At 30.2% G+C, this 22509-nt stretch overlaps 1 protein-coding gene across 7 annotated transcripts in view; it reads left to right on the top strand.

Moving 5' to 3' along the window:
- The window catches only part of Lar_1 (tyrosine-protein phosphatase Lar), a 643385-nt gene that overhangs the window by 356024 nt on the left and 264852 nt on the right, over nucleotides 1-22509 (top strand). The gene's annotated exons all lie outside the window — the stretch shown is intronic.

Raw genomic sequence — 22509 nt, forward strand, 5'->3', positions numbered from 1 at the left:
GACATGTCTTCATTTGATATTACCAACTGGTGCCAAAATGCCAAAAGGAAAGATGCGTGGCGCGCTGTTGTAGACTCAGCTATAAGCGCGTAAGTGGTGTCTACGCCAGTCAAGAAGAAAAAGTATATATTTAATTGTCTTCCACCCAACTTCATCTCAACCCATTTTAGTGAAACGAGCCTTACGGAAGTTGAAGGTGATAGAGAATTAAATACATAATTTTCAACTCTTAAACAATCAATTCTTTGTATTGAAGAGCTCTGCTTTCAGCTACAGTATTGTATACTTCTGAGTTCGGACCCATTAAGTACAGAGCATTTGATATCGTATGAGCTGTATTATTACACTATACAGCAACATCGACTTTTTTTCTGTATATTGGACCAAACTAATTTTACCGGGAGATTGAGACATAAGTAAAAAATTGCGCTCTTAGATTTTCGATGTTAGCACCGAAAATCGAAATATTTGGTTTTGAAGTTTATAATTTTTATAATTTTTATTAATTACAGCACTAAGTTAGTCACTAAAAAATTCAAAAATATGAAAAAATTAAGATATTCTTCATAATTCAATGGTGTATAAATTTTTTCGCTCAAACTTTTGCGACAGATCTTATAAAGTGTCCAGTATTTTTCGATTTCGAAAATTTGTATTTTTTCGAAGATCTAACTTTGAACGTTCTCATCATTTGCTATATAAGCTAGCGCAAAAAAAAAAAATGTATACACCAATAAATTAAGAGAAAAATATGTAGATTATCTTACTACTTTCAATTAAGGGGTTCTCTCGTATATTTACTAGGTCCCAAAGCCCATGCATGGTATTTGGTAGAGATTTTTCAAATTTGAGTTTCTTCATTGAAATACTACATTTTAGAATTCGTCTCCAAAAAGCAAAATCTGTCCGTGAGCTTGAGTTTTTTCCTTATTAATTTAATGATTTTTCCTTCATATGTTTACTTCTTTGTTATTAAATCATCCAAGTTTAATTAGTCCACTATTTGTCTATGTTTTTACTCATAATAGCTAAGTTATTTTTACTCTGGAATAGCACGTATCAAAAAGTGTCTAGTAATACAAAAAATACAGCTCGGTTAATCTTGATAAATATTCACCTCCCCAGCTGAAGTTTCAATCAATACTACACGACCAGTAAATAATCTCGATTCGAAAACAATTAATTTTAGCAAAAATGCTGGTACTAATCGCTAGCACTCAAGGGAGAAACACATTACAACAAAATAATTTGCGCAACTAAATGAGAGTATATATCTATATATAAGTATTTAAGTGTACCACTACTTTCATTTTCTTCATGTAAATGCATGAATACCGCCAAAAATGCAAATCTCTGTAGACTCGTGCTTGTATATATACCTCTTTATTATTGTTGTTGTAGATTGCCACAGCAAATTAATTCCACCATAAATTCCCTCAAAGCAAGTAGCGTAAAAAAAAAATAAGGTATCGCTGCTTCCCACACTTTTTCAGCAAAACGTATTTACTAAAAGCTTTCGCTTCCGCTTGCACTTTTCATCCACGCTTCCACACACTATCTGCTACACGCTCTTTCCTGCTGTCGTTCACTTCGCTCGTAATTCATGCATATCCTCCTGCCACTTGGCTTTGGTGTTAATCTAATACAAAATTTACGCTTAATAGCTGCTGGCTGCGCCTAAATGTATGCATATATAATACATATTCTGGTAGCATTACTCACCCCCCAAAACTAACGCTCGCTGACTTCTCGTTTTGATGCAGGTGAAACAGTTTTTGTGCTTGGCCACGTTTCTAATTTTGATTAATGACGGACAATTTCTGCCATCATTTATATGCTCGACTAAGACTAGTGTTAGTAGCGAATTCTGCTGGTGGTTGGTGCTCTCTGCCCTCACTCACCCACTCCACGCACATTAACAGCCCTCAGTAGCAGCATCTTGTGCTTTTAGTGTATGCGTATACCTATGCAGCAGCGCCGTAAATTCGTTGCTTAAGCTTTCGAAATAAATTTCAGGTGGCAATTAAAACTGGCGACTTGCGTTTCCCCAAATTTTATTCTTCAATTTATTTTTTTTATTTTTGATAAATCTTTTCGTTTGCTAGTTTCCATCCAGCGTAGGCTGAAAATTTAATTTAAAAATGTGCGACCGCTCATGTCAAGCGTGTCCCGTTTGCCTGTACAACATTTCTCGTCGGCCTAATGACCCTTATTTGATGGTTGCTTGTGGCATTTACATCTTTAATAGTTGCTTACCAGCTGCTGCGCACCGAAGATTTGATGAATAGTCTTGTTCTCAATTGACATTTTGAACTTACTGGCTTTTCCGCTGTCGAGTGGCAGACCATTAGTTGAATTTCATTTGCTGAAATTTATTTTTCGACGTTTTTCTTCATTGCGCCTAAAATGTCACTTTGTTAGGTAAATGTATTAAAATTTGCTGGCATTTGGCTTTGCAGTGAATATTAAGTTTATTAATGATGCCCATGATTACTGTCACCTGTTAAGTCGTGAAATTGAATTCCTTCAGATTTGGCTTTAAGATATATATTAATCTAATGTCTTTCTCGTTAAGTGTTTTTTTTTTGCAATCAATTTGTATAATAATATGTTTACGAGCTCTTTGCCGTACTATTTTATTTTCAGTTTTCGAATATACATACAATATTTCGTGCGCTTCTGACCAATTGTGGTAAACTTTTTAAATATCCAATATTAATTTCTTTTATTTAATTAACTTCATTGCAGCAATAAGCCATAAATAACTTTGATTTACTTCATTTTAATTTTAACTTACATTTTTGCTTAATTCTTGGAGCTATTAATTGCTGAATATTTATTGATATTTTATTTATACTCGTATACATATATATATATTTATTTTTATTCAAATTTTAAAATTTTTTAGCAAAAGAAAAGTCATTTCATTAAAATTCATTTAATTAAATGCCCAAAAAATAATTGGATTCCTTTTGAAATATCTACATATTATTGAACTTTCCGAAAATCCACATAAATGTGCAATGGAAAGATACAACTTCTAAAACATACATTTAGGCTATATGTATATTATTTTGTTAATATTACAAGTTATGTTTGTAAAATCTTAATTAAAGTTGTGATGCAAAACTTAATATGCTTGAAATTCTACAAAATTGCTTAAAATAAACTCATGATTGTATGCGAGAAAAAGTCATTGCATAGTTTTAGGAGAATTGACTTTTATTTTCAAATGAACTCAGTCAGTTGTGCTCTAAATAAAGTGTAATATTTTGAATGCATTTAATTTTCCGATGCTTTATTCAGGAAATATCAAGCATTTAAACCAATTACAACAAAAATATATTTACGTATATATATGTACGTATGTTTTGAATCCTAAAAGTCTTTTTAGTTGCATTTTTTTTTTTAATTTACGCAAATTTTTGTAAAATTATTTTTGTATTTTTGCAACAAAATGTAGAGCAATTACATTGAAATAAATAATGATATTTGGTAAAGCGAGAAAGCGCTGAACCGTGTAGTTCGCTTTTAGGTAAAACTGTCTTTACATAAGTTTATTTTAAAATGGCTTAGACGTGAACGAAAAAACTTAAAACTTTATTTTGTAATACAATTTTAGGATTATTCTTTTAAGAGAATTTAAATTCTAAGTATTAAGTTTTTATAAATAAAAAGTGAAGTGCTAAGTTCGGGTGTCACCGAACATTTTATACTCTCGCAATTTATTCATTTAATTTTATTAATATAACAAACAATTTGACGCACATATTCGGCATATATATGGTATAAAGTCCATTGGAAGTTATGACCCATTTTTACTTATTTTTGGCACGGAGACATATTATTAGAAGAAACATATTCTCTCCGAATTTCTTCAAAATATCTGAGAGACTTATCTATATTTTCGGTAAAAAAATTTTTAGAAGCACTAAGGTCCTCATATTCGATATATAGGGTCTTGAAAACTTATTGACTGATTTCGACGATTTTTAGAAGGGCGATGCCACTCTTTAAATGCAGTATGTTTGCAAAGTTCTGTTCTGATATCTTCACTAGTATTCAGACCGATTTCAATGTTCTGGTTTATGGAAAATAGGCGTGGTTGTGAACCGATTTTCATAACATATCATTGGGATGCCAGGAAAATGTTATGCACCGAATTTCATAAAAATGGTAGAGTAGTTTCGGAAATATGGATTTTGACCAATATTGTATTCCATTTTGAGTGCAGCTCTTCCGTATCTTCTTTATAATGAAATATATGGTTTCTGGTGTTTTCCCGTACTGAATTAAAGCATTTTTAGTAGTTTTCAACATAACCTTTGTAAGGCAGGTGTGCGTGGTTATAATCCGATTTCCTCCATTTTTGGACTGTATAAGGTAGTATCTAAAAGAAAGGATTCTAGAAAGTTTGGTTGATATAGCTTAAGTAGTTTACAATAGATATCTACAAAAAACCTAGTGAATTAAAGCATTTTAAAAGTTTTACCCTTACCATAACCTTTGTAAGGGAGGTGGGCGTGGTTATAATCCCATTTCCTCTATTTTTGGACTGTATCAGGTAGTACCTAAAAGAAACGACCCTAGAAAGTTTCTTTCATAAAGCTTTAGTAGTCCCCAACAAAAATTACATCCAAATATGCCCCTTCATTGTGCGATCCTTCATACTAAATTTAACTTAAACAGCTTAATTTATGGCTTAGTTATAGCTCTTTATATGTTTTCGATTATTGCCATCCTGTGGACGTGGCAGTTGTCCGATTTCGCCCAACTACAAAAGCAACTTATCTTCTTATGGTGCCAAGGAACACGTGTATCAAGTTTCATCAAGATATCTCAATTTTTACTCAAGTTACAGCTTGCACAGATGGACAGACGGACGGACGGACAGACAGACATCCGGATTTGAACTTTACTCGTTACCCTGAACATTTTGATTTATATAACTCGACCCTTTTTTGCAACATTTGTGTAATTTTTACTAAATATAGTTGGCAACTCTATTTGATATTTCTTTTAATTTCAAAATTACTTAAATACTTTCTAATTGCTGCAATAAAGAATTTTAGAGTTTTTATGGAAAAAATAATATTTTTAATTGCAAGTTAGTTGGCAACCCGGTAAAATTTGATGTGATATATTAAATAGTATAACTTCGATTGATACAATCTAAATATATATGTATGAGGAGGCAGATAACACATTTTTTTGATTGTGGAATATTTGCATATTTTGTCAATGATGTGGCAACTCTATCGAAATTTATTACATGCTCGTATTTCTTCTCAGAAATGTATGCCTTTTGTATATAAATTGCAACAATCTATAAATATTTTCGGTTATACTTTAATTAGTTTTTTATAAGGAAAACAGAAATAATTGCAAGTAAAACCATTCTTCGCTGTCATACCAAAATGAATGCAATGCATAAATTACATTTTCCGCAAAAAACCGCAGCTGCTCATTTATTTACTCGCACTATAACATATGCTTGTGTGAATGTAAGTGTATTTGAGTAAGATAATAAAAGGAAATCATTGACAGTGAAGCAGTGCAGAGTTGCCGCTGCACATAAGTCGCCACAGGCACGACTGCCTGCAGACAGTATGACGGAAGCGAATGCGCGTTTTTTTGGCTTTAAAAATATATCTACACATGCATACACATCTACATGCACTGCATATTTATGCATATATTTATGGCGCGCTGCAGCATGACAACCATTTGGCCGTTACGAATTACGTTTGTGCCATAAAAAGCGCAATAAAATGTTAAAATTGCAATGATGCATAAGATGATGATGATTGCAGTAGACAGATGAGATATGCAGCGCGGCCAGTGTATGCTGTGCGCCGCAAAGCATGCAACGATATATGTTCAAAGTGTATAAGATGAAAATAAAACTGAGTCTAAAGATAGAGATGAGTTGATAGTAATATATACACACATATGTATTGTTACAAGTTCATGTGTCAGATAGACAGACAATGTTATGTTGCTGTCAGTTGAGCAGACAGCTCACATGTTTATAAATGCATGAGTACTTACATAGAGACATGTTTTTTTCTCATGTTCATATGTGTATTGTATATTGCATGCGTATGCTGCCAAAATAGACACATGATCTGCAGTGCGTCAGGCCACTGCCGCTGGTTATATGAACTTTTTGCTGTCACTGCCGTCAGCTGTCATCCTCAAGCCACTTGTTTGCTGAGGCAATGAATACTTTTTTTTTACTTCTGCGTAAATATTTGAGAGAATGTCATATTATCAGCCAATTCGACCGCAGATGCTTGAGTTACTGTTTTATTTAAACTTTTGCAAAAATATAACAATACCGGGAAGTATCTGATTAAAAAGAGTAATAATATTTACAATAATATTTTACTTCGGAAAAAATCAAAAATGAAAAAAAGTCCCCTCTTTATTTTTCCAACTACTACTAGGTAGGTATATTATTTTATTGCCTACATATAGGCGCTCAACTAAATTCCAATGAATATTGTGTGCATTCTATAACGTATCTCACTGTCATCAGTTCAAAATGTGGTATGCAACTACAACAATGACAATAGTTAATAAAAATTGAACATATTATTAAAAATTGATGCCTAAACTGAGCTTTTAACTGGAATTCCAATGAAATGTGAGGTAAAATGTATGAATATCAAGTGTGAAGAGTAAATTCCTTTGAAAGTCAAAAGAAAAAAGGTAAATAGGTGATTAAGCGCATTAAAATATACAGAAGGGTGTTAGGAATATTACTTTTTGTAAATGAAAGAAGAGCTTAAGCTCAAGCGCCTAAAAATATACTTTACAAATAATTTAAATTCGAAAATCTTGCTCGGGTTTGATTGTTTTTGTTTACATTAATTTTAAGACTGCATTCCCTGATCATATAATAAGAAATGATATACTCAAGAATTATCTCAATTTGTTTGTTAATATTTCAAAGATTTTCGAAACTTTATAACTATAACTCCAGCACAACTCAACATATTTAACATTTTTCAACTCCAAGTATAAAATATACGATAGCTTGAATAAAATTAAATAAAAATAATAATTTTATTTGAGCTAAAATGACATTCATAAATGCTATAAAATTCAAATATGAAAATAATTGCTACAACAACAATATTTAATGGCTAATTTGCTTTCAAAAATTTATATTATGTGATTTTCATGAATCCGAAATGTATGCTATTTTTTTTTTTTTGTTTAATTAGCTTTTCAAATCAAAAGTGATTTGTTAAAGACATAAAGTCAAAGCTGTATCTCTAATTAACATATTTATAATAAATAGCAAGCAATTCTTTGTATAATTATAAGCTTAAAGCTCACACAAATGGCTATTATTAACTAGCAAAAATCAAAATTTACAAAAGAATTTACAAACTTTCATATAAAATAATTACAAAATGAACACTCTCTAAAATAAAATATACCAAATATTTGCTTGTAGCATAGCATTATGGCATGCAAATTATTGCTTTGCATACCAACAGGCGTTTATACTGAATATATTGTATAACTATGCAGCACAATGCTTGTACGCCAAATACCAAAGTCAAATATTCTACAAAGTTTTCCATTTATTATGCACATTTTTGCATACATTCAATCAAATCAATTAAATGCAATCTGTTTGCAAAATTTATTAATTACTTTTTGATGTACTCGAAATACATTGCACACACATATACAACAACAATGAACTGTTTGCAGAGTTATGAAAATGATTTTATTAAAATTTTGCCAACAGCTATGGCAAACTGGCTTAGCAACAAAAGCGTAAAGCAAATAATTGAAAACTAATAGCAGAGTTGGATCAACTAATAAATGGATAGAAGAATGTGGTTTTCATATGAATTTACAGTTGCAAAATATATTTGCTCTATTATTTCCCAAACACTATTTAGCTGTTAGAAATGTGATGCAGTTGGAGACACAAAGTAGAAAGCAGTGTCTGCTTGCGTTTCTTTTAATTGAACTGTCAATTTTGGCAAAACTTCAATGGAAATCTATGAATGGATAGATATATATATATATATATATATATATATATATATGTACTTCTATCAATGAACCACTGCAATATTTGTCTATGAGTGTAAACAAATAATTGTATTTACCCGAAAAGTTATTACCACAAAAGCCAAAAAGTATGCTTGCGAAAACCGACTAAATGCTGCAGATAAATTTTTGTTTAAATACAAAGCTGGAGATTTAGTAAATGAAGAGCATTAAAAGTTAGTGCTGGCATGCTGCGGAAGTAGTGGCAAATCCATTTTTATGTATTTTATTTAATATGAGTAAACTTATAAAAGCTTTAAGCACACAGTGAGCAGTGAACGACAGCAGACTGATTGACATACTGTCGCTCTGCATGGCAGCTGGTTTACCTGAAATCACTTATTCTGGAAAGTTACTTCATGTTTTGTATTTGGTTTAAGTTGTTTCTTTGTTCATAAAATATCAGAATTTTAAATTTTGTTGCCATAACTAGAAGTCTGACAACCTTTAAACGCCAGCTCTGTGTATATTAACAGTTATATATGTACACCATGTTGCGGCATTCACTCATTGCACATACACTTGAAAGGTTATTCGCCTGTTGTTATGCTTTTCAAATTCATTTTTGTATGTTTCTTATAACATTTCAAATGAAAAGAAAAAAAAATTAAAGTAGAACTGGAAAAAGTTGAAATTGCTGCGCGTAAACAGCAAATTCGACGAAATCATAGCATACTCTTTGGCGAAAACTGTAACTGGTGTACATAAAAGAGCAAATAAACAAATGTGTAGCATACTTTCGTGCGTATACGCATACATATATGAATTAATGTATGGTGAGTGCATAAAAATGTGAATTTCATGTACAAAAGCAAGTTCAATTTTCAAATTCCTTGCTCGTCACATCAGAAAGCCACTAACCCCGTTTTTTATTACAACATAACCCCTGAATTTCAATGCTGAAGTCAACTAAATAGCGAATTATTATTATTTCTTTCCATTCTTTTTTTTTGTAGCAATAACAGCAGCACGTGTCCATGCAGCCCTGCCATTTCAGGTGTGCGTATGTGTTGGCGTTGAATTTCAATTTCACCCTTCAAGTATGCACCCTTCACTTCAATTGTTGTGTTTGTGTTGTGTTGTGATATGTGCAAATTGAGTTCAACTTATGCAAGTGCCTTCATACAGCGAAAGTTGTATACAAACATCAATTCACCCACACATACAAGGCATATAAACCATACACGTGTGTGCAAAAGTTCGGCTGCAAAATATTTGTTCAACTGCTGCAATGTTAAACCAACTCCTCTCATATTTCTCGGCAATCTTCTATTATTTTTGGAGAAAAGAAAATAAAATGTTGCAAAAATAAACATTATATATATATTGTTTATCAATAGCTATTTGAAGCAGTATGCCTGAGGTCTTACACGCGTGTATGTTTTTATTTCATGCTTGTATTTATGTGTGCGAGTGGTTTTGTGCAGGTATTTTAGGCTTAAAATTGGCTGTTACTTGCGTTTTTCTCACTAGAAATACAATTTTTCTCTCATTTATATGAAAATTAAATGGAAAATATTTGAACTGCTCTTCCGAATATGGTTGTCTATATGTCGGTAATAATATTGCTGATTTTTTATATTTTGTACTATCTAGCTTCCTAAAGGTACTAAAGATGCTTATATTTATTACTTTGCATAATATACAACATCTAGCCAATTTAAAAATTATTTTTCGATCATTATATGTTAACCCTCTATTGATAATATGTAACTAAATATGGTCATAAGTGTTCCGGTATTCAATTTAGCCTTTTTATCATATTTTAATAAAAATTGGTTTTAAATGAAATTTAAAAGCATATTACTTTTCATACTTCAAATACTGTAAGTCTGAAACTTTCAATTTCTTTTAAAAGTACTCAATTCTACATCAAAGTACGCACCTTTTCTTGTAATTACTTTAGAAATACTTCTATTAATACTTATTACAGCTTAAAAATACTCAGTACGTTCAATTGTGATATAATACTTTATTTATAACCAATGAGAGCATTGCATACTTCAATGTAATTTAAAAATATTCAGTACTATAAGATTCTTTTAAGGGGTTATACACAGTTAGACGGCCGAAAAAAAGTGAATTTTCCAGAATTTTTTCTGAGAAAACTTTTTAATTTACTGATCCAAAAATTTATACACATATTATGGTATCTTTTAACTGTATTTTAAGACTTAGTACTAGTAAAAATATTTATTTGAAAAAGAGCTACAGCTGATCTCCAGAAGCTCCTCTCAAAAAAGACGTTTTGCGGTGACCACTATATCTCGGAACTGGATCATCCGAAATTAAAAAACCAAACAGATTTCGTTAAAATAATGCTAAATCTAGTAATTAATCGAAGGAATAAGCAAAATAAAATTTTTTGACAAAATGGCGGTTTCTCAAAAAAAAAAATCGATTCTTCACCGAAATTTCGGCCTTAAATTGTTTATAAAAAAAAAAATATTTATCGGAGAGAAAAAATCTTCGATTAATTTCTAAAAAATATATTTAAGAAGATCGTTTTTAAATTTGAGACTAATCGGTCTAGCCGTTTTCGAGTAATGTTGGTTGGACTTTGAAAACACCATTTTGAGAAAAATGTGTTTAAAGTTTGGACCTTATACTTCCAAGCACTCTGAAACGCCTTTTCAAATTTGCTTGTAACTTTGAAAATATTCATCGGAACGATATGAAATTTTCTGTGTGTATTCTTAAATATATGTACATTAAGAAAATGAAATAAAAGAAATCGATTTTTTGAAAATTCTAACTGTTTATAACCCCTTAAGAATGTGAGTTATCTTAATCAGTACTCTTAAGTACTTGTTAAAAAAAACAAAGACCTAGTTCATTGGACAATTGCATTCGCCAATGTTATTTAAGGATGTTCAATTCCATCTTCGCCCTATAAATTTTTTCCAAAATGTGAGTTATATTTTTCAGTACTCATACTTAAAAATTAATATTCGATGTACTCATAAAAATACCAATTAGTACTCGCAGAAAAAAATCAAAGACCTAGATTTTGCAATCACGAAAACACTAGAATTTGATAAAATTTTACACACATCTTTCAAATAATATTCACTAGTTAATGGACGAAGGATTTTTTAATATCTTTATTATAAATTTTTTTTCGAGCCAATATATGTCGAAAATTTGACCAAAAAAGTGCGTGTTTTGGTTAAAACTCTGTCAAAAATTCAAATTTCAATATTTTCTTTTTTTTCCTTCGTTCATTAGCTAGACTTATCCATGTACAATCAAATTTTATTTGCTTTATGGTTTTAATATGAACCAATCATGAGTTATAGTGTTCACCGCAAGATCGTTTTTTTTTTGACAAGTCATGTTAAATGAGGTGTCAACGGTTGAGTTTCAGGAAATTTTAAATAAAAATTTCAAAAAATACTGTTTAAACATGTATCTTTGAAACGCTGAATTGTTATGATTGTTATGTTAAAAAAAAAATTGTAAAAATACCCTTGTCTTTCGCCTCTGAAATCGACCTAAACCTTAAAAAAACATAAAACTCTGCATAATAACTATTTTCTTCCAACATATTTTAAGCTACTTAAAATTAACTACTAAAGTTTATGGCATTAAATATTTATTATATATCCGCTTCACATACTTTTAGGAGCTTATGGCATTAAAACCCAAATTAACAGCAAAATAAATGCAGCCTTTTCAGCAGTAAATGTGCAAAAACTTGAAATGCGCACTTAATTAAACACATTATGCCTGAAAATCTTAAGTAATTATACACTTTAACTTTCAATTTATAGAAAGCATACTTTTAGGCGTGGCAAATTTATGAGACTTGTTGTAAATAAGAAAATAGTGAAATATTTTCACGTGTTGTTACATTATTAGTTCAAATTGTAGCTAAATTTATTTTAAAACCTTTCAATAATTACTTTTCGAATTAACTGAATCATAGCTTTGGGCGTTGGTGCACTTAAGTAGTCGGCATATTTACTTGCATACAGTTGAATATAATTCATTTCTGATTTCTGATTTGAATTAACAAACTGTTGCAGCAGGCTTTTATTTTCGTTGTAAATAAATTGCATAACTTGAACCTGTAACTTAATTCGTACTACAGTTCTTCGTATTAGAATTTGGCGTAGAAAATAAAGCATTTTTCTTGTTAAAATTAAATTAAAATGAATACAATTTCTATACTAAAATGATTGATTTGGCAATTTTCCCATAATCGACTCAAAAATATTATGGCCTACATTTGTGCGCTGGAAATAGACTCTTCATCTACTATCTAAACTTCATCTGTATGTCTAAACTCACTAATTGTATTGATTTTATATTCCCTACATAACTTCAAAGCATACTTTTAGGCTTTCAAATAAGCAAGAGCTATATTTTTTTCTTTTCCGGAAATATTATCCCTGTTAATGTCTGAGATACCACTCCACATATGCATATATAATCATTGAAAGATTTCGTCTTCAAATAAGTTTTCTCAAGCTGAACTGTGAATATCATTGCATACCTTTAGGTGCTTGAATTGCTTATTAATAATTATTATAATTATATATCTCTTATTGAACATTCATAAATTGAAGCAAAGACAGTTGCAACAGTTACGACTTCAAAGTTAGTGTGTATGCAACTTAACTTATGTAAAAATTGCATATTTATGGGCGTTTCTGCAAATTTTTCAATAAAATAGTTCTACAGTGCATAGATAACTCAATAATTTTAGTATTTTTGTTACATAAATGCTGTAACTCCATAATTCGAAATTATTTTCATAAACAAATGCACAAATGTACTCGAATTTCCTGCCGAACGTAATGTAAATTGCAACATGGAAATACAGAAAGCACAGCTTCCAATTTGCAAATGCTGTTCGTGCTATTAAAAATGTGTAAACGATTTTTTTTTTTTGTAATTCAAAAGTGCAAATTCGTTTTCGTCATCTTGCCAACCGCAATTGCATCGCACTTGTATACAGAAGTTGCCTAAAAGCCTATGCCACCTTTGCATTGCATTGGCAATGGCGTTAAAGAGCTGTAAGCTGACACACTTTACCAGCTGCCATTACAGAATTTCATATTTCCCACAAGTGCCAAACTGCAGCAACAGCAACTGGCAGCCAGTTGGCAGCAGCAGCAGTAACGGCATATCGATTTCTTGACATTGCAAGAGAATTTATTATTGCTTGCACAACGCCGGCATGCATATGCAAATGCAGCGCGCTTACAGCCACACGCACACACTTATCGCCAGGGCACACATTTATTTGTGGTCGCATAAATTTTCAGCGACCCACAAACGAAAAAAAAACAACAAAAAAGGCAGAGTACAAGCAGCATGTGGAGTAGAAGCTGCAAAAATCACATGAAGCATTGCTAATGCCAATCAGAAGCAACAACTGCATATGTATCTACCGTTATTTGCGTGCAGGTATAGCAACACCTGCGTTCCCGCCACTGTTGCATACATTTAGGAGCATTTCAGCCGGCAGCAACGAGCCATTGCCTTTACAGGTCATAAAATTATCTCTCGAAAAATGTAAAATAAATCATAAATGCGGGACGCATATTTTTGTATGTGTGTGTGCTGGTGTTGCCATATTTTTCGCAAACATTTTCTTTTTTTTAATTTCTGTAGCATACTTTTAGTTGTAATGCAAATGTGACCTAGCGCGCGTACCTGCAACCGAGCATTTTCGAGTTCGTCCAAGTGTTCAGCATATGGCAATTGTATGCAGCAGCCATGCTCGCTGTCTGCCTGCCATGGCGACCGACTTTGGCGCATTCGAAATTGAAAAGTGAATGAAATATATGCGCTTACAAGTGTGTATGTACTTTTGCTAGTGAGAGCACATAGTAAAGGCATGGAATTGATTGCGAAACCGCAAGCAGTCAGCGACAGCGAACGCGAATGCGAAAGCGCTTGCCAAATATTCAATTTCACCAAAAAATAGTGGTTTTTATTATTTTTTTTTTTGCTTTTTACATTTTTTACAACGCTGTCTCTAGCTCCATATGCATAAATTTATAAGCAGCGATATGCTTTATAGATATATGTATGCTAATATATTTTCTTTAATTTTTCCCTAACATGCTTTATATAGCCTTTGTGGAGGCACCTGCAAAGCATTTACATATATATGTAAATCATATTTATCCAACATCTTCCAGCATTTCATTTTCAATTTTGCATGATTTAACCGTGGTTTATGCGCTTTTACATTTTTATTTTTATTTTTTGCTTCAACTTTATGTGGATTACAGGAGAATATGTGTACAACCAGCTTAACTTTGTGGTTTTTACAAACTGACTAAATATTGCGCGAATATTTGAAAGGAAGTGTTAGCATTTGCTTATGGTTCAAGACAGTTTTATGATTTCTTTAACGAAAGGTACTTAGACTTTTGTGTATTAAAAATATATATTTTTTTGGTATTAAAACTGAGCGTAGACAATCTTGAACATATATAGTGCGAAATAAATCCAAAAGTTAGTTCAAAATATTAACAAAATATTATTACTACCCTTATAATATTCTTAATTACCCTTATAACTACCTCATATTAACAGTAATAAATAATAACGTCAGTATCAATACCAATAGTTACATAAATTCAAATATTTATACCAATAGTATTGGTAATGTCAAATATAAATACTGCTAGCAATACCAATACAATTACTAATACCAAAGTACTTCATATTATTTTCATAATCAATAGCGGCACCATGAATTGTATTGTATTGTCAACTTACTCCAGTAACAATACTCCAACACTCACTGCAGTACCAATGCCATTACTAATACAATTACCTGTTCAAATATAATTACTTTTAATGTAAACAACATTAATATTATCATTAGTAATGCAGAACCAAATATCAATACCAATACCAGTACCAATAACAATACCAATACCAATATTAATTACAGTACAAATAATCAATATTAATAGCAATTGTAATGATATCAAATACCAGTATTAATATCAATACTTTGCTCATATCGATAATGCGAGTACCAATGTAAGTACAAATACGATTTTCAATATCGAAACTATTTGAATTCGTTTCATCATAAATACCAATACTTTTATAGTAATGCACAGTACTTTTAGCAGTACCAGTAATAAATTAAACATAAATTGAATTAAATCTCCAATACAGATATTAATACCAAACCGATTTCAATACAAATACTATTAATGAAGCGATATTAATAGCAATGTTAATGCCAAATACCATTTTAATTATCAATACCATGACCATGACCGTTATCAATACCAGGGCCAATACTAATAGTGGTATCTTTATCAATATCAAAATTTCTTACCAATATCAAAGAGGAGTAATTTTGAATATCAATACTAGTATCATTACTACAAATACAAATATCAGTACATAACCGATTTTGATACAAATACTTTTAACAAAGCAATATAAATATCAATGTTAATGCCAAATACCATTACAATTATCAATACTAGAGCCAATACTAATAGTGGTATTCACACCAAGACTATTACCATTATCAATACTAGCGACAATACTAATAGTGGTATCCATACCAATACCAAATTTTCTTACAACATCAAATAGAAGTAATCCCGAATCCCAATAACAGTAACAATAAGTACCAGTACCATTACTAATACCTTACCAGAACCAGTACTAAAGTGACTATCAATACGAGTATAAATACAAATACCGTTAATATTTTCAAAATAAATACTGAAATACAATTTTAAATACTTTTTTCATCTCTAAATACACTTCTAATTACTTTTGGATATATGCTTAACTTTTTAATAATCTGCCTTGAATACATATTTCTATCTCTACCTCTATAAGCATAATTATAAATCCGTGTACTGCGCCTGAATGTATGCAGCACTTTTGTGCTACATTAAATACTTTTTCTTATAAAACGCATTAAAACTGTCTCCGAACCTAAAAAAAAATAAAATTTACTTATTACCGTTATCAACCCACTGCCGCTGTCACAATAAATCCCATTTTGATTATTCATTTACAGTGCAATGTCAATAGGCATATTAGCCCACACAACGACTGCTGTTCAATATCTATTAACATTTCATGCGCGCTGTTGACACTGACACTATATTTTATATCTATTTTTCAAAGCAACAACAACAACAACGATTGAGTGTTGCGTGTATTTGGTGCCGACATCATTAAACGACGTAATAACCCACAGCATTAACGATTTATTTTTTTGCTGGCGTTAAACCTTAGATATCCACTTAAGCGTCGCCTTTCACAATAATCATTTGACAGCGCCTAAAAGCAGACTTTATATAAAGTAGAAAATAAGAAATCGATATGAAATGAGCGTGTAAATGTTGCTGCATATTGTTGTATGTGTTGAATGCGAAAAGCGCGAGCTGCTGCTGATTGAAGCGTCAATAAAGAAATCACATTTCAGTTGACACAAAGGGAAGAACGTAAATTTATTTCAAATATTTGAAATGAAGAGAAACAAAGCCTATTTAGGTTGTAATACTTTTCGGGACTTTTTGTTTTATTTTATTTTTTGTTTCTTTTTTTTTGCACCCACAAAGTGATGAAAATCCAGATAGATATGTATGTCTATAGCTGAGTAGCTGCTATAGGATAACTTTTTTGTACCAAAAACTCTCAGACAGTTGGAAAATCCAACAAATTTCTGTGAAAAGTAAAAAACAAAACAAAAAAGAAAATTCACGTAACTGTTTCCAGTTTCAATTTAAATTATACGAAATCGAAGTTTTTTATTCCGTTTTATTTTATTTTATATTTTTCGCCCTCTCCTTTTCCCTTTGCACGCACAACAGCGTGCCGATTTTCGACATTGTCGGCGCCAAAGCATTTAAAATTGCACAGACATTGGCAAATAAAGCAAATGAAATGCGACGAAAATCACGAAAAATCTACATAACAGCCAAATACAAATACAAGATGATGGCAAAGTTGTGCGGCGTTTAACGCAAAGGAAGGAAGAAATTGAAAAAATAAAAATCGAAAAAAAAAGAAAATCAACATTCGCGATTTTCGCGTAAAATAAAGCCGTGGCGTGAGATGGCGCACAGTAAACCGTATTTGCTGTAAACGCCGTTCGATTACAATCAATACAGCGCTTGATTGCGTAAATGTTGGTGATATTTGGTGACACTGTGTACCCATGTCTCTATATGTTTGAGTTCGAGTGTGTGTGATATGGAAATTTTTTGGAGTGAATGTGTTGTGGGACACATTAAAGGTGCGCTGTGTGCTCTGCATGACCTGCATTTTCTGCTGTTTCTTGTTTAAGCCAATTTGTAGGACGTGCAGTGGAGAGCCTTTAAAGGAAAACAGACTTAAATTTACATGCATATTTACACTGTACAAGATTTGCTGAGGTTCACAAAAAGCGCTAAATGATAGAAAATTCAGATCAAAAAAATGAACAATTTTTAAGAAAATTAGCAATTGAAAATGTTTTGATAAGCACTGCCAACAATTTAAAAATTTTAATTTGATAAAATTTACAAAATAATTGAATTAATCAGTGCGTAAATATATTCATCTAGGTGTCTAAGCATCGCTGCTGCAAATTCAAATAATTTTTTGGACGTGTTGTCACTTATTTATATTTATTTTTGGTTTTAGAAAATTAAAAAAAAATTAAGATCTAGAATATTGACATACTACTAAATAGATCTGAGCAATATTAAAGCAGAAACTTTTTTTCGAAGTATTTTTTTTTTTCTCATTTTCATTTTTTCATCACAGCTTGAGAGAATTTAAATGCTCCTATAAAACACTATTGAGGCCTGTTGCTGCTGTTAACAGTCATAATTATGTAATACAAAGTTTTTATGACTGAAAAAATTGCTTAACTCATTAACGCTCATGAATTTCATTTTCCTTTGGCTTCCATTCGTAGAGAAAATTTTCATGATTTTATGGTTAGAAAATGGTAATAATTAAAAAAATGGGAAATAGAAAATGGCGAAAATATTAATTAGGTATTCAATATAAAGTAGAAAAAAATTAGTGTAAAACACAGAAAATAATATATGGTATCTCAAAATGTGTTAATTATTCGGAAAACAAAAATTATTCGGATTACAAATGAATTATTGAAAATTTATTGAATATTTAATAAGTGAGGCTCATATAAATTCATAGTTTTATTGACACAAAAATTTACATCGCCAATGTATTAGAGAACGGTTTTGAACAGCCTACTTTTTGGAGTAGCTTTAATAAAAATCGAGGCTGTTATCATTTGGGAAAGGTAGGAGGGGGGCAGTCTTCTGTAGGAAAACTCTCAAATAACTCCAGTTTCGGCTGTCGGACCATTGCAGCGTCTTCCATGCAGAGGTGGCAGACATTAAGGTAGCAGTAGACATACTGATTCGAAGTGCGGAGCAGAGCGTCAATACTGTCCTTGAATTCGATGAAAGTACGCTCTAAGATAGTAAGGGAGCGTCTAACATCGTTATCAATAGCTTCGAACTACTTTGTAATCCGACTTATGTGGGTATCCGCCAACCGCGCAATCGCTGGAAACTGCAAAACGGATCAGCTTGCATGGGAGGGTACCCTAGCAACATTGGCGCCGGAGTGGAAACGAGTGGAATCGAGTGGGTAGTCCATGGTCCACCTGTGCTAGAGCACTGGATTCACTGACTTCGAGTGAGTTCGCCAAACGTTGGAGAACAACCAGTACCTATGCAGTAGCGAGGTCTTTCTTGCCTACAGTGGATCGAAAGCGGTCCTTCAAACTGCTGTCGCTTAGTAAGGTTCATCTCTCGGCAATCATTGACACACGCGGTGAGGCTTGGAATCAAGTCAGACTCTGGTTGTCTAAGCTTTTTGGAAGAAGGCGAAGAGGAATCGTCCAAGCACTTCCTCCTACAATGTCCAGCATTCGCCAAACTTAGGTTAAAGCACCTCGGTAGGCACTTCTTCGGCAAACTAAGTGAAGTGATTGGAATCGACATTAGAGTCCAAGCGCTTTGTCGTATCGTAGGGGTCTTAGAGATCCATCGGGAGTATCCGGTATCACACAGACAGTCGAATCTGTCCAAGTGATATTCTCTGCAGTATGTGGAGATCTACCGCTTAACATAACCTAATCTATTATCAATCAGACTGAAATATAAAATATAGCTAAGTGCAGCACACCTCGCAAAACGTAATACATTGTGACATAATTAAGTATTATATGTAAGTCGATCTTTTATAAGTTAACTTAAGTGACATTTTCTTTATATTTGACATTAAGTTTTGTAAATCGTTCTACAAATCATCAATATTTACGTTAAATTCTATTTTAAACCACACCTAACATTATCAAGAGATTTATATGTAATATTGATTATGTTTACGTGCTAAGTTAACTAAGTAGCATAATTTTTTGAAAACATATCATATTTAACCAATAGAACAACCAAAGCTTTAAATTTGAGTTAAGTATCAAAAATCTTGCCCAAAAAAAAGCTCATACAAAATAGTAGAGAAATGTGGAACTATGAAATTTATTTTTCACATATGCCTAAAAGTAGACTATTAAATTGAAAAATTCTAAATTTACCATAAAAGTGCAGGCAAACTAATTATGTATTATATGATAACTTTTTAATAAGCTCTCTAAATTATGCCAACTACAATATGTGTCATAAATTGAATACTAAAAAACAAAAGCATATGCTTTATATTATGAATATACAATAAGCAAAGGTAAACATTAAACGCAGCAGACAGAATGCTAATTAAAATATGAATAAAACTAATTTACCAATTTAATACGATGCAAATCAAAACAAAAGAACAAAACGCTGCAAATGCAAATTTATCTACTTACATTGTGTTTAAGTGCAGTGCAATAACAAACGAAATCAAATTAAAAACAATATTCTACACTTATTCTCGTATATATAATAAATTAGTTTACAAATTAAAAATAATATTATTTAAATTAACTTAAAACCATAACAAAACAAAACACAACAAAAGTCAAATTCAAAACAAATGAAATTATAATGTTCCTGTGTGTTGCAGATGCAAATTTTTCGGATTTTCCATATATACAATATCTAACACGTAAGTTGCGATTGTTGGTGGATTGGCTTTTGTGAAGGTGGAATTTAAATTGAAATTAATTGCATAATGTTTAAAGGATTTTGATTGTTGTTCGAGTTGAAAATATAGCGTTGGGTTTTGAGATTATCTAGTTAGTGTTTAGTGATGTTTACTGAACTATATATTGTAATTGAGGGCGCACAAAGGTATGCTTTAATTTTTGTAATAAAAAATTTTGCATAGTTTTGGGGTTGATATTTATTTTCAGCAGAGATGTTCCAAAAATTATATTTAAAGTCTTACTCTTACATTGAAGAATAGATAATTTAAATTAACTAATTTTTTTATACAATAATTTATTTATTAATAATTTAACGCTTTTAATTCACTTACCTGCTACACATTACCAATACAGCTTTATTTCAACACCTTAAATACACAACCATTTATGTCCATGCCTCCCCCACAGACCAACTCATCAATGTAAATACAAAAAGTATGTCTCACTCTCACTCACCACTATAAATATTTATTCATGAAAAATTTATTTTACATTTCGTGTGCATAAACTAAATGAAAATGCAACAAAAACAATGACACTCGCTTACAATAATACAGCAAAACTCCATTAAATATTACATATAATTTTAATGAAATGGTGAGAAAACAAAAAACAAAAATAAACAAAAAACAATAATAATAAATAAATAATTGCGCTTGTGTCTGTAGAAGTCAGCATATGTCAGCGCAACCGGAATTTTACAACAGGATGCGTAGGATAAATGGCACAACAACACTTTTGCATTGATATGGAAACAAAGGAAAATATGGAAAAATTGAAATAAAAAATATGAATTCGAAAAATGCGAGTTCAAAAGAGATATAAAAGGTGGTTACTCGTACATATGATTTCATAGATGTGTATGGACAAATTCAAATTCCGAGCTTAATCGATCGATAAAATAAAATAGAATAAAATAAAATAAAATAAAATAAAATACAATACAATAAAATAAAATAAAATAAAATAAAATAAAATAAAATAAAATAAAATAAAATAAAAGAAAATAAAATAAAATAAAATAAAATAAAATAAAATAAAATAAAATAAAATAAAATAAAAAATAATAAAATAAAATAAAATAAATTAAAATAAAATAAAATAAAATAAAATAAAATAAAATAAAATAAAATAAAATAAAATAAAATAAAATAAAATAAAATAAAATAAAATAAAATAAAATAAAATAAAATAAAATAAAATAAAATAAAATAAAATAAAATAAAATAAAATAAAATAAAATAAAATAAAATAAAATAAAATAAAATAAAATAAAATAAAATAAAATAAAATAAAAAATAAAAAATAATAAAATAAAATAAAATAAATTAAATAAAAATAAAATAAAATAAAATAAAATAAAATAAAATAAAATAAAATAAAATAAAATAATTTATATAAAATAAAATAAAATAAAATAAAATAAAATAAAATAAAATAAAATAAAATTAAATTAAATTAAATTAAATTAAATTAAATTAAATTAAAAAAAAAAAATAAAATAAAATAAAATAAAATAAAATAAAATAAAATAAAATAAAATAAAATAAAATAAAATAAAATAAAATAAAATAAAATAAAATAAAATAAAATAAAATAAAATAAAGTAAAGTAAAGTAAAGTAAAGTAAAGTAAAGTAAAACAAAATAAAGTTAAATAAAATAAAATAAAATAAAATAAATTAAAATAAAATAAAATAAAATAAAATAAAATAAAATAAAATAAAATAAAATAAAATAAAATAAAATAAAATAAAATAAAATAAAATAAAATAAAGTAAAATATAATAAAATAAATTAAAATATTTAAATAATTAAATAATAATTTGCATAATGTAAAATTTCAATTTTTAATTTCTCATACTATGAAATACATAAATAAAGGACGATATGAAACTTATATATTTTATGATAAAATATAAATGTAAGGCTCCAGTGCATGTGTCTTTGAATAAAACCCACACAAACATTTATATTCATATTCTCCGTTATTCAAAAAAAAAAATCATTTTTTAAATTTATTTTTGTATTTTTTTGTTTTACTCTTTCATTTATGTACATACACAGCCATATGACTATTTGTCTGCGCACATCACCTGCACTAGCAAACACAAATATGCATACACGCATATCAACAATGCTTTGATTTGTTTAGAGACTTAGCGGTAAAGCTTATTACGTGCTCTTTTCCAGCATTGCGGGACTCGCTGTTGTTGCGTATTTGTGCAAGCGAAATTTTGCACTTTTTTGCAGCTTAAAGTTGTACCAATGTTGGTGCTGGTTAGTTTTTGTGACATTCGAAATGGAATTTGCGAC

Source organism: Zeugodacus cucurbitae, chromosome 3, assembly GCF_028554725.1.
Source record: "Zeugodacus cucurbitae isolate PBARC_wt_2022May chromosome 3, idZeuCucr1.2, whole genome shotgun sequence".
NCBI lineage: Eukaryota > Metazoa > Arthropoda > Insecta > Diptera > Tephritidae > Zeugodacus > Zeugodacus cucurbitae.